Raw genomic sequence first — 13548 nt, 5'->3', positions numbered from 1 at the left:
GGCCACGGACGACAGCTGCTGCCGTCTCTGCCCAAGAGCAGAGCAAGGGCGGGACCCGGCCAGAGGGACGAGCTCCCACCTCGGCGACGTCCCCGCCTGTGGCTGTCCCCGGAGCCGGGTCTCGGTCTCTGCCACCAAGCGCACGGCGGGAGCCGGGTCTCGGTCTCTGCCACCAAGCGCACGGCGGCACGTGGCAGTGGGACCAGCCCAGCCCGGGCCGGGGCGTCCGGCCAGCTGCTCCGTGGAGCCAGACCCTTGGGTCTGGGCCCGTGAGAGCCTCGTGGGCCGGTGCCGGGCTGCCCTGGGCCTCTGCAGCTGCCTCCTCTGGGGACGCCCTCAGCGGTGCAGAGCCAGCCTGGCCCCCTCCCCACCGTGGGCCATCCGGGCACCAAGTCTGCACGCTGCCCACGGTGGCGGTGAGGATCGGGCAGTGGTCCCCTGCCACAGCGCGAGGGAAGGGGAGCGGGGAACGGCCGGGAACGTGGCAGGCGAGTCCTCTGCAGAGTCTCCCTCAGCCCCGCCCTCCCGCCCGCAGCTGACTCGCTCCCGGCCCCCCCGCAGAGCCAGGGTCTTCCCGCCAGCCCTTAGGCACGGCCTGTTCCTGCCCGCTGCAGGTGGCTCTAAGAAGAAACCCACGAAGGGCCACGTCGTCCTCCTGGGCGTCATCGTGACCTGTGGAACTCTGTGATGACGTCACACGTCACACAGTGAACACTGCCCGGGCTCAGGCCCCTGGTATGAGGGATGCAGGGTGGGGGGCTCTGCGGGGTCTCAGCGTGTCCCCTGGCCCGAGCACCTGCCCCTCCTGCCCGCCCCGCTCAAGGAGACCCACAGAGCACTGTCCGGGAAGCCGTGGCCCTTCTCAGCCCTGAGAACAGAAGGTGCGAGAAGGAACGTGAACGCCGGGACACGTTCACGCTCTCTCCCCGTCACAAGTGCAGTCGAGGGACTGAAGGCCAGTGGCGGGGGAGCTGGTCACGCCCAGGGTGAAGACGCAGAGGGAGGCCCAGGAGACCTCCCAGTCCCCGTCCCCGCTCACTGATGGCCGTGCGCTTCCCAGCACCCGAGAGGGCCCGTTCCGTGTTTCTTCCTTCCCTCTCCCCTTCTGTCTGAGCCTGCGTCTGCAGAGGCAAGAGGGCAGCCAGAGTCTACCTCAGACCTTCTTAGAACATGAGGGAAGACCAGGAGCGGGAGGACGGAGGGAGTAGGAAGGGCAGGCAGTGCCTCTCCGTCACGGATGGCCACCCCCGGGCAGTCCCTCGCCAGCTGCCTCTTGGGGCGTCATCCTGGTCCCTGCCCCATTCCCAAAGGCGCCTCTGCTTTGTCTCCGACCTCGAACCACGCTGTCCACACCCGAGAAACGTAGGTGGCGTGAACAGCAAAGCAAGCTGGTGGCCAGTTGGCCGACCTCTTCTCGGGAGGGCACCGGCAGAGCCCCACGACCAACCGTCTCTAAACCCTAAGCACGGCAAGTCACGGCGTTGGTCTCGGGACGGCAGGACTGAAGGACGGGCTGAGGGGAAGTTGTCCTTGGTACCGGGGCCCTGCGGAAGCCTGGTGCAGTGGGAGTGGGCACTGCACCCCGGCCTGCCAGGGAGAGGGGCAGCTTGGTGATTGCCCTGCCCCCTGGTCTAGGTGTGGGGCTAGTGGGCGGCACATACGCCACACCCGGTCACTCTCCCGCTGACCCTCAGGGAGAACGTGCCTTCCTCACAGCCCACGGCCGCCTTCCACCCTCGCCCCAGCGGCCAGCCTGGGCCCGGCCACCCTGAGCCTTAACTGGTGACAAAGCGTTTCTCCCCCGTCTCCAGACCCCAGGGCAGGGCTCTGCGGCTCTCGGACGGGGAGCAAAGGCAGACATCGGCGCTGTCGGCTGCAACGTTTCCCGAGTTTCTGTGTGTGCACGAGCGGTAAAGGCCACCTCAGGAGAGGGACGAGGTCCCAGGACTGAGAGGAGGTGAGGCAGGGAGGAGGTGCGGCAGGGACCCCTCCTCGCTGACCAGCCCGAGCCGAGCAGGGGCTCAGCCGACCTGAGAGCATCGTGGACAGGCCTCTGCCATCCACGGAGCCAGAATTACTTGCAGCACTGTCTCACCGTCGTCTCGTTCTTCGATTTGTTCGAGCGGGCACCAGTCACGTCTCCATCGTGAGACTCGTTGTTGCTGTTTTTGGCATATCGAATACGCCACAGGGAGCTTGCCAGGCTCTGCTGTGTGGGCGGGATACTCTCTGTAGCTTGCCGGGCTCTCCGAGAGGGATGGAGGAATCGAACCCGGGTCGGCCGTGTGCAAGGCAAACGCCCTACCCGCTGTGCTATGGCTCAGCCCCCCAGAATTGCTTAGTGACACTCGGATCCACGCTAATTTGGAAAGCCTTTCTTAGTGCCCGTGCTGGACCTCAGACACGTTTCCACGGAGGCAAACGACGTCTTTCCGGTCCATATGTCTCAGGATCGTGAGCCACGTCCCCACCCTTCAGCTCGAAAAGCTCTCTCGAGTGTGGGTGTAAACAGCTCAGCTGTGGGGACCCAGAACCCGAGCTTGAAGCAGACACACGCTCCCACGCACTCGGGTTAGTTAATAAATTACAATAGCCTCGGTCTACTCATGTGTGGAAGGAAATGATAATAGATAAACCATTTCCAGATACATTAAATGCACATAAAATTTCTAGCCAAGTACATGGGCACATCGTGGACACTCAATAAATAACACATATTACTTATTTATTTATGAATGCTTCTGAGTTTCTTTCTTATTACCTCTCCATAAACGCACACATTACAGTAAATGCTCTAAAAACAATGGGTAAAATAAAGAGAATAACACAGCCTACAATCCCACAACAAAGCAATAAAAACTCAATACGACTCTTCCCCGTTATGCTGTACGTTTCCTGCCGGCACCCTCCCTGGAATAACACGGGTTACCGATTGCTCGTCAGCCTGCACCTGAAGATTCCCTGTAACCTCCCGAACGGAGCCTCACTCCGCTTCAGGCTGGCTCCACGTTTTAAGGAAGACCCTCCACTTCAGATAATGCTCTTCAACAGTCATTTCTTGATCTCTCGGCTGTGGAGAACATCCCCGGGCTCCCCAGCGTGGAAAATAAAGATGGACTGGTTCTACCTACATTGCAACTCTTAATTTTCTCCTCGGCTACTACATCATGCTCTGTCTGTCGATTACACTCCAACATTCAGTAATAAACGTAAAACTCCATTTCTCGTTCCATTAACACTCAACAATAGTTCTTGACTTTTTGAGGTTAGAATTTTTAGCTTCCTTGCCTCTCTTCCCTCTGCGCTCTTTCCACCCTCTCCCGGGCGGGGCGTTTCCGTCTGTGAGCTGTGCTTTGGGCTGCCTGCTGACACACTGGATGTGAACGCTGTATTAAACTCCAGCCGGGTTTATAGAACAGCGTCCTGAGGCTGGTGGTGGAATGAATATCCACATCTGATGCTCGCACAGTTTTGGCCGCCCGCCACATACCCCCGCACAGTGTCTATAGCATCAAGTTCAAACAGATTAGCCCTAATTTCATGTACAGGGATTTTGCTTCATAATTGAAATTTTCTTAAAATCCTTTTCATTTTTGCCTCACTTTGCTATTTTTCCTCTTATTTGTTTCTTGATTTCATATCTGCTCACGTGCTCTCTGCTTCTCTGCCTTCCTTCCGCTCTGCCCTCTGCACGCCCCTGTCAGGATTCACCCTCCCCTGAAGACCTTCTGCTGTTCGACTCGAGGCTTCCGGCCCGTCAGGTGCTCGGCTGCTGTTTGGTGGCCGCTCACCAGCATTCCCGGGGGTCCACTGTCTCCTGGCCTCACGCACCCATTTTATAAATCAGACTTTGAGTGCCAGTAAGCTTATTCTCTGTTTCCAAATTTAGAGCTGGTTTCTGACTCAGCTCTGTTTTGAGGGGCTTGCGAGGGGGATCCAGAGAGTGTGGCGCAGAGCCAGCCCGGCCCGGGGCCTCCTGATCAGAACCATCTTCCTTGTCCAGTCAGAGTCCGACAAATGGGCCGTGTGCTTGAGCATTGCTAACTCAGGGTTAATTCCGAGTTAGTTGATACAGAGCTGGGGCGAGGCTGGATTCTTAATGAATGTGACTCACTGAGCACAGGGCGGTAGGTTTCAGACCGAATGCCGCAGACACACTTTCTGTCTGTGGCCAGACGGACACGTCCAGGAGAAGCCGGGACAGGAAAGATCAGGCCCTGAGAAACGCATCCAGGGCTCCCTTCTCCAGCCCGGGGGAACCACGCAGTGCTCGGAGCAAACGGTGCTGGATGCAAGGGCGGAGGGAGGAGCCGAGATGTCTTAACCTCCTGGGCAGAAGTGAGTGCTCGGGAACGGGCCAGGGGCCAGGCCTGCGTGACTCGGGCTGACGCATCGCAGGCGTTTAAGGAGAGAGCGGGGTCTTCACTCGCCCCGCGGAAGAGACCGGAGCCTCCGTGGGCCTGGTCAGAGGGGTCACTGCATCCGGGTAAGTTTCAGCCGTTACAGTCTGGGGAGAATGTCGCTTGAGCTCCGGCGAGCTCTGGCTTCAGGGGCGTGACCATGTACACGTCAGTCGATGACGATCACGTGTCCGAGTTTGGGCGGATCCAACATCCCTGCCTCGCCGATGGACGCTCAGACTCCTGCCCGCGCCTGTTCTGAGCAGGCTGGGAAGTCGGTTGTTGATATCCGCAGGTTCTCCATTCTCGTGCCGCCTGATCCAAAGGTCTCGGGGCAGCTGCGTCCGGGTGACGGGCACACACGCGGGCCCAGACACGAGCAGCGCTTCCGAGCTGCCTTCGTGTGGGACTGTGGCCCGGAGCCCCACCCGCCCGCAGGAACGGGGCTGGCAGAGCTGCCCTGCAGGGGTGCGGCCACCCGCCTCTCCCTGTTCCGGCGCCTTTGCTCCCGCCTGGCCTGGGGAAGCCGCCGGACAGAGCCTGTCCTTGACTCCGTGCCCTCACCCGTCTCTAGGGAGGTGACACAGCCTGACGCCGCCCAGGAACCAGTGCTCCGCTCAGCACGTTTCCAGGCAAAGAAAGTTCCGGTAGCGAGCCAGGGAGCCGGTTATTCCTTCCCAGGGTGAATTTTTCTGAGCATCTACTCGCTTCCTGGTCAAGGATTTGAATTGCTGGGTCCGTGCTCGGGTTCCGCTCAGAGCGTTAGCTGGGAGGGGAAACGGAGAGCCTGGCGGGAAGCCGTTTGCTGCGACGCGCAGCCCCTCCGGGCTCGGCACCGCCTGTGCCCAGCTGCTCTCGTGGGGAGGAGCGAGCCAGAGACAGCTCCACAGAGCCGCAGCCCCAGGGGCCCGTTCGGGCTGGGCCCGTCCAGTCCCGGGGGCCCCTTCGGTCAGCTCGGTCTCCCCGCGCTCTGTGAGCCTGTGACGCAGGGAGGGAACACGGCCGGGGGAGAAACACAGAAATCATGTTCAAGCAGAGGGGGCCTCGGTATTCTGGGGACCCCCTGGTCGGGCACCCCAGGGTGCCCAGAGGCTGCTCCTGGGCGTGCTCAGGGGGCCACGCCCGGGGTCCTGCAGGCACAGCGTGCTCTGCCCACTGAGCCATCTCCCTGGCCCTGAAGGGCTCTTTAGCCTGCTGCCGGGCCGGTGGGGTGTGACTAGATCTGCTCTAAGGAACACGGAGCCTGAGGAGCCACACGGGAGCACAAGGACCGGGTAGGGTCTGCCCAGGAGAAACGCTCCCGGTCACTGACTGACCTGTCACCAGCCTCTAGCTGGGGAGCTTGTCTCCGGAGCCGGGAGCACGGAGAGCCCTGCCCTTCCCTTCCCTTCCCTCCCCTTCCCTTCCCTTCCCTTCCCTTCCCTTCCCTCCCCTCCCCTCCCCTCCCCTCCCCTCCCCTCCCCTCCCCTCCCCTCCCCTCCCCTCCCCTCCCCTCCCTGCCCTCCCCTCCCCTCCCCTCCCCTCCCCTCCCCTCCCCTTCCCTTCCCTTCCCTTCCCTTCCCTCCCCTCCCCTTCCCTTCCCTTCCCTTCCCAGAGCAGGTTAACCAAAGGCCAGTGAACTGATTCCAAAGAGGTTGACGTGGAGCATTTCCAAACCAGACGCCTCTTGCAGAATGCGAGCAGGACAGCCCTGCCTCTGACCGAGCCCTCCTGGGCCTCCTTCCTACCTGCTGCCCCCCAGAGGGTCGGAGGACCCGGCACTGTACAGTCAGACGCAGGTCCTTCCGAGGTGAGCACTGCACAAAGAGCAGGTCTTTTTGAGGTGAGCACTGCACAGAGAGCAGGTCTTTTTTGAGGGGAGCACTGTACAGAGAGCGGGTCCTTCCGAGGTGAGCACTGTACAGAGAGCGAGTCCTTTCTTATTAGGCATTTGCCTCCCAGAAGCCCTGAGCCTGATGTTCAACTCACAATAATCAATCCAACATGTGAACTGGAAAGAGAAGATTGTGTGTGTGAGTGTGTGTGTGTATGAGTGTGTGTGTTTGTGTGAGTGTGTGTGTATGTGTGTATGTGTGTGTGAGTGTGTGTGTGTGAGTGTGTGTGTGTGAGTGTGTGTATGAGTGTGTGTGTGAGTGTGTGTGTGAGTGTGTGTATGAGTGTGTGTGTGAGTGTGAGTGTGTGTGTGAGTGTGTGTGAGTGTGTGTGTGAGTGTGTGTGTGAGTGTGTGTGTGTGAGTGTGTGTGTGTGTGAGTGTGTGTGAGTGTGTGTGTGAGTGTGTGTGTGTGAGTGTGTGTGTGTGTGAGTGTGTGCGGGCAGGAGGTCACACTCATTTGGGCTCGCAACCAAGGCTGCTAGCCGCTGTGGCAGGTCATTCCTCACGGATAAACGTGGTGCCCAGCAACTGTACTGCCTAAGGGCACGAAATGAAAACACTCTGGCCAGCATGCGAATAATCTTTCTTAATCTAAAGTTGCTTCCTAGCCTCCGGGACAGACCGGGTAAGGGATGACGGAGGCGGTTTCTTACCGGAATTTGCCTCCTGTATGTGACAGCCAAGCACGTGCACTTTGACCTTTCACCAGGGATCAGGGCCAGGTTCGGCAGATGGTTCTAGAAACTCACTTTTCCAACAATTTCAAGCAGATGATGCAGAGCCAAATCAGTGAGGAGTGGAGAGACGGCGCGGAGAGACTGCTGTGGGCGCAGAAGAAATTAATCTATCAACGACCAGGAATCAAAGCTCAGTGGCCAGAAGCACTGGGTGAAGGTGGGTGGTGAGCGGGAGCCTGCGGGAGGGGCAGAGGGGAGAGGCAGACTTGCTTCATCCTCTCTCCTGTTACCCATAGGTAAGTATTCAGAACACGGTGACTTTCCCAGTGTGAGACAGAAACACTGTCTTCAGCACCTCCACGGCCTTACTTTAGGCACCGATCAGATTCTGTGCTTCCAGAAAGAAAAAAAATCATTCCAACTTTATACTTAAGTTGCTTAAGTATCATCGTCATCCCATTGTTCATTGATTTGCTCGAGTGGGCACCAGTAATGTCTCCATTGTGAGACTTATCGTGACTGTGTTTGGCATATCGAATACACCACGGGGAGCTTGCCAGGCTCTGCCGTGCGGGCGAGATACTCTCGGTGGCTTGCCGGGCTCTCCGAGAGGGGCGGAGGAATCGAACCCGGGTTGGCCGTGTGCAAGGCAAACGCCCTACCCGCTGACCCGCTGTGCTATCACTCCAGTCCAAGACGCTTAAGTTGGAAATATTTTCCAGACAGCCCATCGGCCCTTTTCCATGTGAAGGATCCAATTCTAATTTTTTAGCCAAAGCGGCGTTCCCAGGGCTAGTACGGGAAGGATTCTGAGCCTGCACTCGGCCCCCCGGTAGCCCGCAGGGAGGGGAGAGGCAGCCCCTGGTGTGATCTGAAAGGAAAGCGTTGAGTCCTCCCGACTGACAAACCCAATTTGCAGAGGAGCCCCTCCTCCTTCCCTGCCCCTCCCTCACTCCGACCTCTGGCCTCTGGTCTCTGACCCCTGTGTCCCGGGCTTCTCTGAGCCCGTGCCCTCGGGGAATTCAGCTCTTTACAAACTCCCCAGGCCTAGTTCAAGCAACAGAGGACAGACGCTGGCCTTGGCCATCCGCTTTGAAATCTGCTACGAAAGCAGGCAAGGGGTGGGGGCCTGCTTGCTTTCTCGCTCGCCAAGGCGAGGGGCGCTGACCCCGTGTAGCAGTCAGCCCAGCAGGCCTGCCGCGCCGAGGGTCCTTCTAAGCCCACCATTCACGCGGAAGCTGGCAGAGGGCTGCCTGCTCTGAACGGTGCCGCTTCCTCCGTGAATTCCCATTAGTGTGGAAGGTCTTGAACCACCCTTTAGAGACGTGCCCGTGTGGTCATTATAAACTACTCCGGGTGACTCAGGAGCAATGCGGGCAATTCGGGGCCAGGGAGAGCAGAGCACAAACAGCCTCCGGAAGCCTCCGTGGAGAGGCCGTGCGGGGGGCCAGCCTTTCTCGCCCTGTGGGATCAGCCCTGGGTGTTGTCATGACACACAGTGACGCGTTGCTGCCTGGGCAGGACGTGCCAGGGCATCCGGGCATCCGGGCCCAGGGATTCAGGCCCCTGAGTCTGGTCTGCGTCGTCCTCGAGGAGGAAACCTTCCAGCTGGGCAGAAAGTGTCGAGTGTCAAAGGAGGCTGACACGTCAGTGTGATTTTCCTCATTAGCAACCTTGAGACCAACACCTTTATTTCAGACGTTCTAAAGCTCTCAAGTAACTCTAGTGTGGCAAGGCCACCTTCAGTGAAGACTTAATGGCCCCCAGATGTCACCCCCAAACTCCAGTGGCAATTCATGTATATCAACTTTAGGAAGTCACAGTGGCACCTATTTGAAAGTTTTAAAGATATCTTATTTTGTTCTAGAATTCTTTTTTTTTTTTTTTTTTTTTTTGCTTTTTGGGTCACACCCAGCGATGCTCAGGGGTTACTCCTGGCTCTGCACTCAGGAATTACTCCTGGCAGTGCTTGGGGGACCATATGGGATGCCGGGGATCGAACCTGGGTCGGCCGCGTGCAAGGCAATCGCCCTACCGCTGTGCTATCGCTCCGGCCCCTGTTCTAGAATTCTTAATACAGACTTTTTTTAATGGAAGGTGAATATTTTATTTTTTACAGCTTGACTTTTTCTTAGACTGCACTAAAGGAAACGGAACACCGCTACCCTACATCGGATGCTTTCTCCCGTTTTGGAATATAGCTTTTAGTGTTTCTGTGGATACCAAACGGAGCTCTGCGGGTGAGGTCTTTATCTGGCTCCAGTAGGGTGGGCCATCTGGGCTTGATCCCTGGGGTGGGGCGAGGAGGTTGTAGGAGTTTCCGGGTCCCGTTGAGCCTGGAGTACAAGGTCGCAAAGTTCTGCCTTACCTGGCTCTGTGGGCTTCACTCCTGCGTGAGGCTCGGCCTGAGTGTCTGGAAAGCGGCCTGGAGCGTGGCGGTGGCTGGGCAGTGAGGTAGATTTTAAATACCTGTAGACATCAGGGAAGACAGTGCGGCCAGACAGGCGTCTGCAGAACCTGGAACCAGCACGACGAGATTCGAGTCATCCAGAGCCCGCAGAAGTCGCAGAGCAAGGAAACGAGAGGTCATGAATACTCTGTGGTAAAACTCGCTGGGAATGCTCGGACAGCCTCAGGGGCAGTGAGCCGGCGCTGTGGGCAGCCAAGCAGATGTGGGGCAGTGCGTACCTCCCGGCTAACCCCGACACCGCGTCTGTTTCTACGCTGGGTCTAAGCCACGCGGAAGGCACAGCCACGCTCCCCATGCACGGAGAAGCTGCTCACACACCTGCCATTGAGACCCCATGGTCCTGTCTCCTTGAGGCGAGGTATGACTAGCACAACTATATTGGCACAATCCTTGTGGTGATATACTGCCACAAGGCTCCTCGTGGTGGGAGATTACTGACACGGATTGATTTAATGAGAGATTGGCATGGCTTCCTGTGATGAGACATTGTCACAGCTCCACAATATGGGATATTATCAATGAAGCTCCATGAGGTGAGAGATTACTGACACGGCTCCATGAGGTGAGAGATTACTGACACGGCTCCATGAGGTGAGAGATTACTGAAACAGCTCCATGAGGTGAGAGATTACTGACAGGGCTCCATGAGGTGAGAGACTACTGACACAGCTCCATGAGGTGAGAGATTACTGACACGGCTCCATGAGGTGAGAGATTACTGAAACAGCTCCATGAGGTGAGAGATTACTGACAGGGCTCCATGAGGTGAGAGATTACTGACACGGCTCCATGAGGTGAGAGATTACTGAAACAGCTCCATAAAGTGAGAGATTACTGACACGGCTCCATGAGGTGAGAGATTACTGACACGGCTCCATGAGGTGAGAGATTACTGACACGGCTCCATGAGGTTAATTGATTACTGACACAGCTCCATGTGATTATATATTGACACAGCTTCAAGTGACAAGAAATTATTTATACCACTTCCTATGATGAGATGTTGACACAAATTCATGTGGGGAGAGATTATTGACACTGCTCCATGTTCTGAGAGATTATTGATATAGTTTCATGGGCTGAGAGTTATTGACACAGCTCCATGAGGTGAGAGATTACTGACACAGCTCCATGAGGTGAGAGATTACTGACACAGCTCCATGAGGTAAGAGATTACTGACACAGCTCCATGAGGTGAGAGATTATTGACATAGGTCCATGTGATTATATATTGACACAGCTCCATGAGGTAAGAGATTATTGACACAGCTCCATGAAGTGAGAGATTATTGACACAGGTCCATGTGATTATATATTGACACAGCTTCAAGTGACAAGAAATTATAGACACTACTTCCTGTGGTGAGATGTTGACACAACTTCATGTGGGGAGAGATTATTGACACAGCTCCATGTTCTGAGAAATTATTGATATAGCTTCATGTGCTGAGAGTTATTGACACAGCTCCATGAGGTGAGAGATTATTGACACAGCTCCATGAGGTGAGAGATTACTGACACAGCTCCATGAGGTGAGAGATTACTGACACGGCTCCATGAGGTGAGAGATTATTGACAAAGCTCCATGAGGTGAGAGATTACTTACAGAGTTCCATGTGGTGATATATTAACACAGCCCCAAGTGACAAGAAATTATTGACACAGCTTTCTGTGATGAGATGTTGACACAACTTCATGTGAGGAGAGATTATTAACACAGCTCCATGTTCTGAGAGATTATTGATATAGCATCAAGTGATGAGAGATTATTGACACAGCTCCATGTTCTGAGAGATTATTGATATAGCGTCAAGTGATGAGAGATTATTGACACAGCTTCATGTACTGAGAGGTTATTGACACAGCTTCATATGATGAGAGATTATTGACATAATTTCACGTGGTGAAAAGTTATTGACACAGCTTCCTGTGATGAGATACTGGCACAGCTCCATGTGGTGAGAGATTATTGACACAACCCCACGTTGTGAGAGATTATTGACACATCTCCTTGTGTCCAGATATTACTGATGCTTCACTGATGGCACTCTGAGGTGTGTGACATCATGACTCCATGCCGATGCTCATTGCAAAGTGATGACTGTGACGACGGCAGTTCATTGAGTTCATGCAGTTCTTCCCTCCTGTGAGAATGATTAAGATATACTCTCAAATTTAAGTCGCGTTTACTTCAGTGATGCTTTTCTGGGTCACATGTTAAAGAAAAGATTAATCCACGCCTCACTACACACCCAGATCTGAGGCCCTTTCTGGCACTTGGTGGATACATCCAAGTCAAACCTCACAGTGTTTTGAGCGAATCTTGACATATCTGTGTGTGTGGAATGTGAGCAATGAGTGGCTCTTATTTGGTGGATTTTGTGTGGGGACTCACAGTCCTGTCACTGACCCCTCTGACCCTCACACAATCATGGTTGTGTCGCCGTTACTGACACCCCCTCTTGAAGCCTCTGAGCACGGCGTCACTAACCAGAGCACATTCTGCCCCGTGGCTCTGGGTCTCACTCCTCTCAGGGCTGAGTTTCCACCTGCTCACAGGCCTGTCGTCCCCTTCCTGGCCCTTGGCCATCATGTGGCTCCATCTCTGACTTTGTCCCCTTAGACTTGGGGAGGCCCCTCACGCTCTCAAAGCAAATGTCACCAAAGTCAGAGCATGGGTCCACTGTCCTAAAGTGACCGGGATGGACATCATTGTTACAAGTCATCAGAAGACCCCAAAAGACAGAGTCTCCTGAGAAGAAAGGGGAGGAAGTGGGCCGATGGCCGAGGTGGTACTTCAGGGTCTCCGGTGCCGCACAGGGGAAGGGAAAGTGACACCCTCCGGGGAAGAGCCCGGGCTCGGGGAAGGACATGGATGAGCGGGTTGTTCCCGCCAGTGTCTGAGGAGCTCGTAGTGCCGTAGTGAAACGTGTCTTGCTCAGAATCCTTCAAGGAAGACGGTCCCGCCGACTTCCACAGAGGAGGCTCCCTGGCCTGGAAGTTGGACCAGCTTTAGCAGGAAGCAGCCGCCCCAGCTAGAGCGGCAGGCAGGAGGAGACCAGAGATGTTCCCGAGGAAGGGTCACAGGCGGAGAACGTCCCAAGGGTGTGCCCGGGTGGTCCCCGATGACCAGGTCAGAAGATGTTACGTCTGATGTCACACTCTTGGCACACAGTAAAGGAGCGCCGCCCGCCCCCGTTAGCAGGTGTAGACGGGGGAGGCTCTGCCTGGTGGGAACCCACTCGGGAGACCCCGCCCATCATTTTCCCTCTTCCATTCCCTTCCTCTCCAGTCCCTGAAATAAGATCTTTCCTGAATTCAGCCAAAAGAATCAACAAGAGGGGCTGGAGCGGGGAGGGCGTTTGCCTTGCACTCGGCCGACCCGAGTTCAATTCCCAGCATCCCATATGGTCCCCTGAGCACCTCCAGGAGTAATTCCTGAGTGCAGAGCCAGGAGTGACCCCTGAGCATCGCCGGGTGTGACCCAAAAAGCAAAAAAAAAAAAAAAAATCAACAAGAGAAGCACTGCTGAGCGGCAACCACACGGGGCGTGGCCCCTCGCGGAGACTCTGGGGGCCCGGGGCGTCAGGCCCGCTGGTGTTCCTGGAAGTCCAGGAGGCCAGGAAGGACCAGAGTCGAGGCCCGGCACGGCGCGAGATGTGTCCCATCTCCTCGGTGATCCAGAGGCTCTTCAGCCCTCGGGGCTCCTCAGACACCCGCGTCAGCAGAGAACACGAGTGAGCTGAGAAGGGCCCAGCCACAGGGGCAGCAGCGTGTGTCCTGCGCGGACATCCGTGTGCTCGCGCCCTTCGCGGGTGGCGTGAGGCTCTGTGGCTCATTTCAGGAATTCCTCACGCCTGGAAAGGAAAGACCCCCGGGCAGGAGCTGACGCACTCCTTAGCCTGTGACGCGCCCACCCGCCTGCCGTCAGCCCGGACGCAGCTCCGGACCCATTTTTAAGCGACAACTTATTTTGCAGCATCACAATGAAAACGCCCTTCAAAGTGCTACAAAGAATCATTAGTGGCGTTTATTTTTCTGTAATTGATGATAACTGTTTGATGATATGGTAAGCCGGCAATTAGGCATAATCTGCTTATGCAAGTGAGCTGCACAAAACAGGGATCA

The sequence above is a fragment of the Sorex araneus genome, chromosome 4 (assembly GCF_027595985.1).
Source record: "Sorex araneus isolate mSorAra2 chromosome 4, mSorAra2.pri, whole genome shotgun sequence".
Taxonomy (NCBI): Eukaryota; Metazoa; Chordata; class Mammalia; order Eulipotyphla; family Soricidae; genus Sorex; species Sorex araneus.
Note: the sequence above shows the minus strand (reverse complement) of the source record.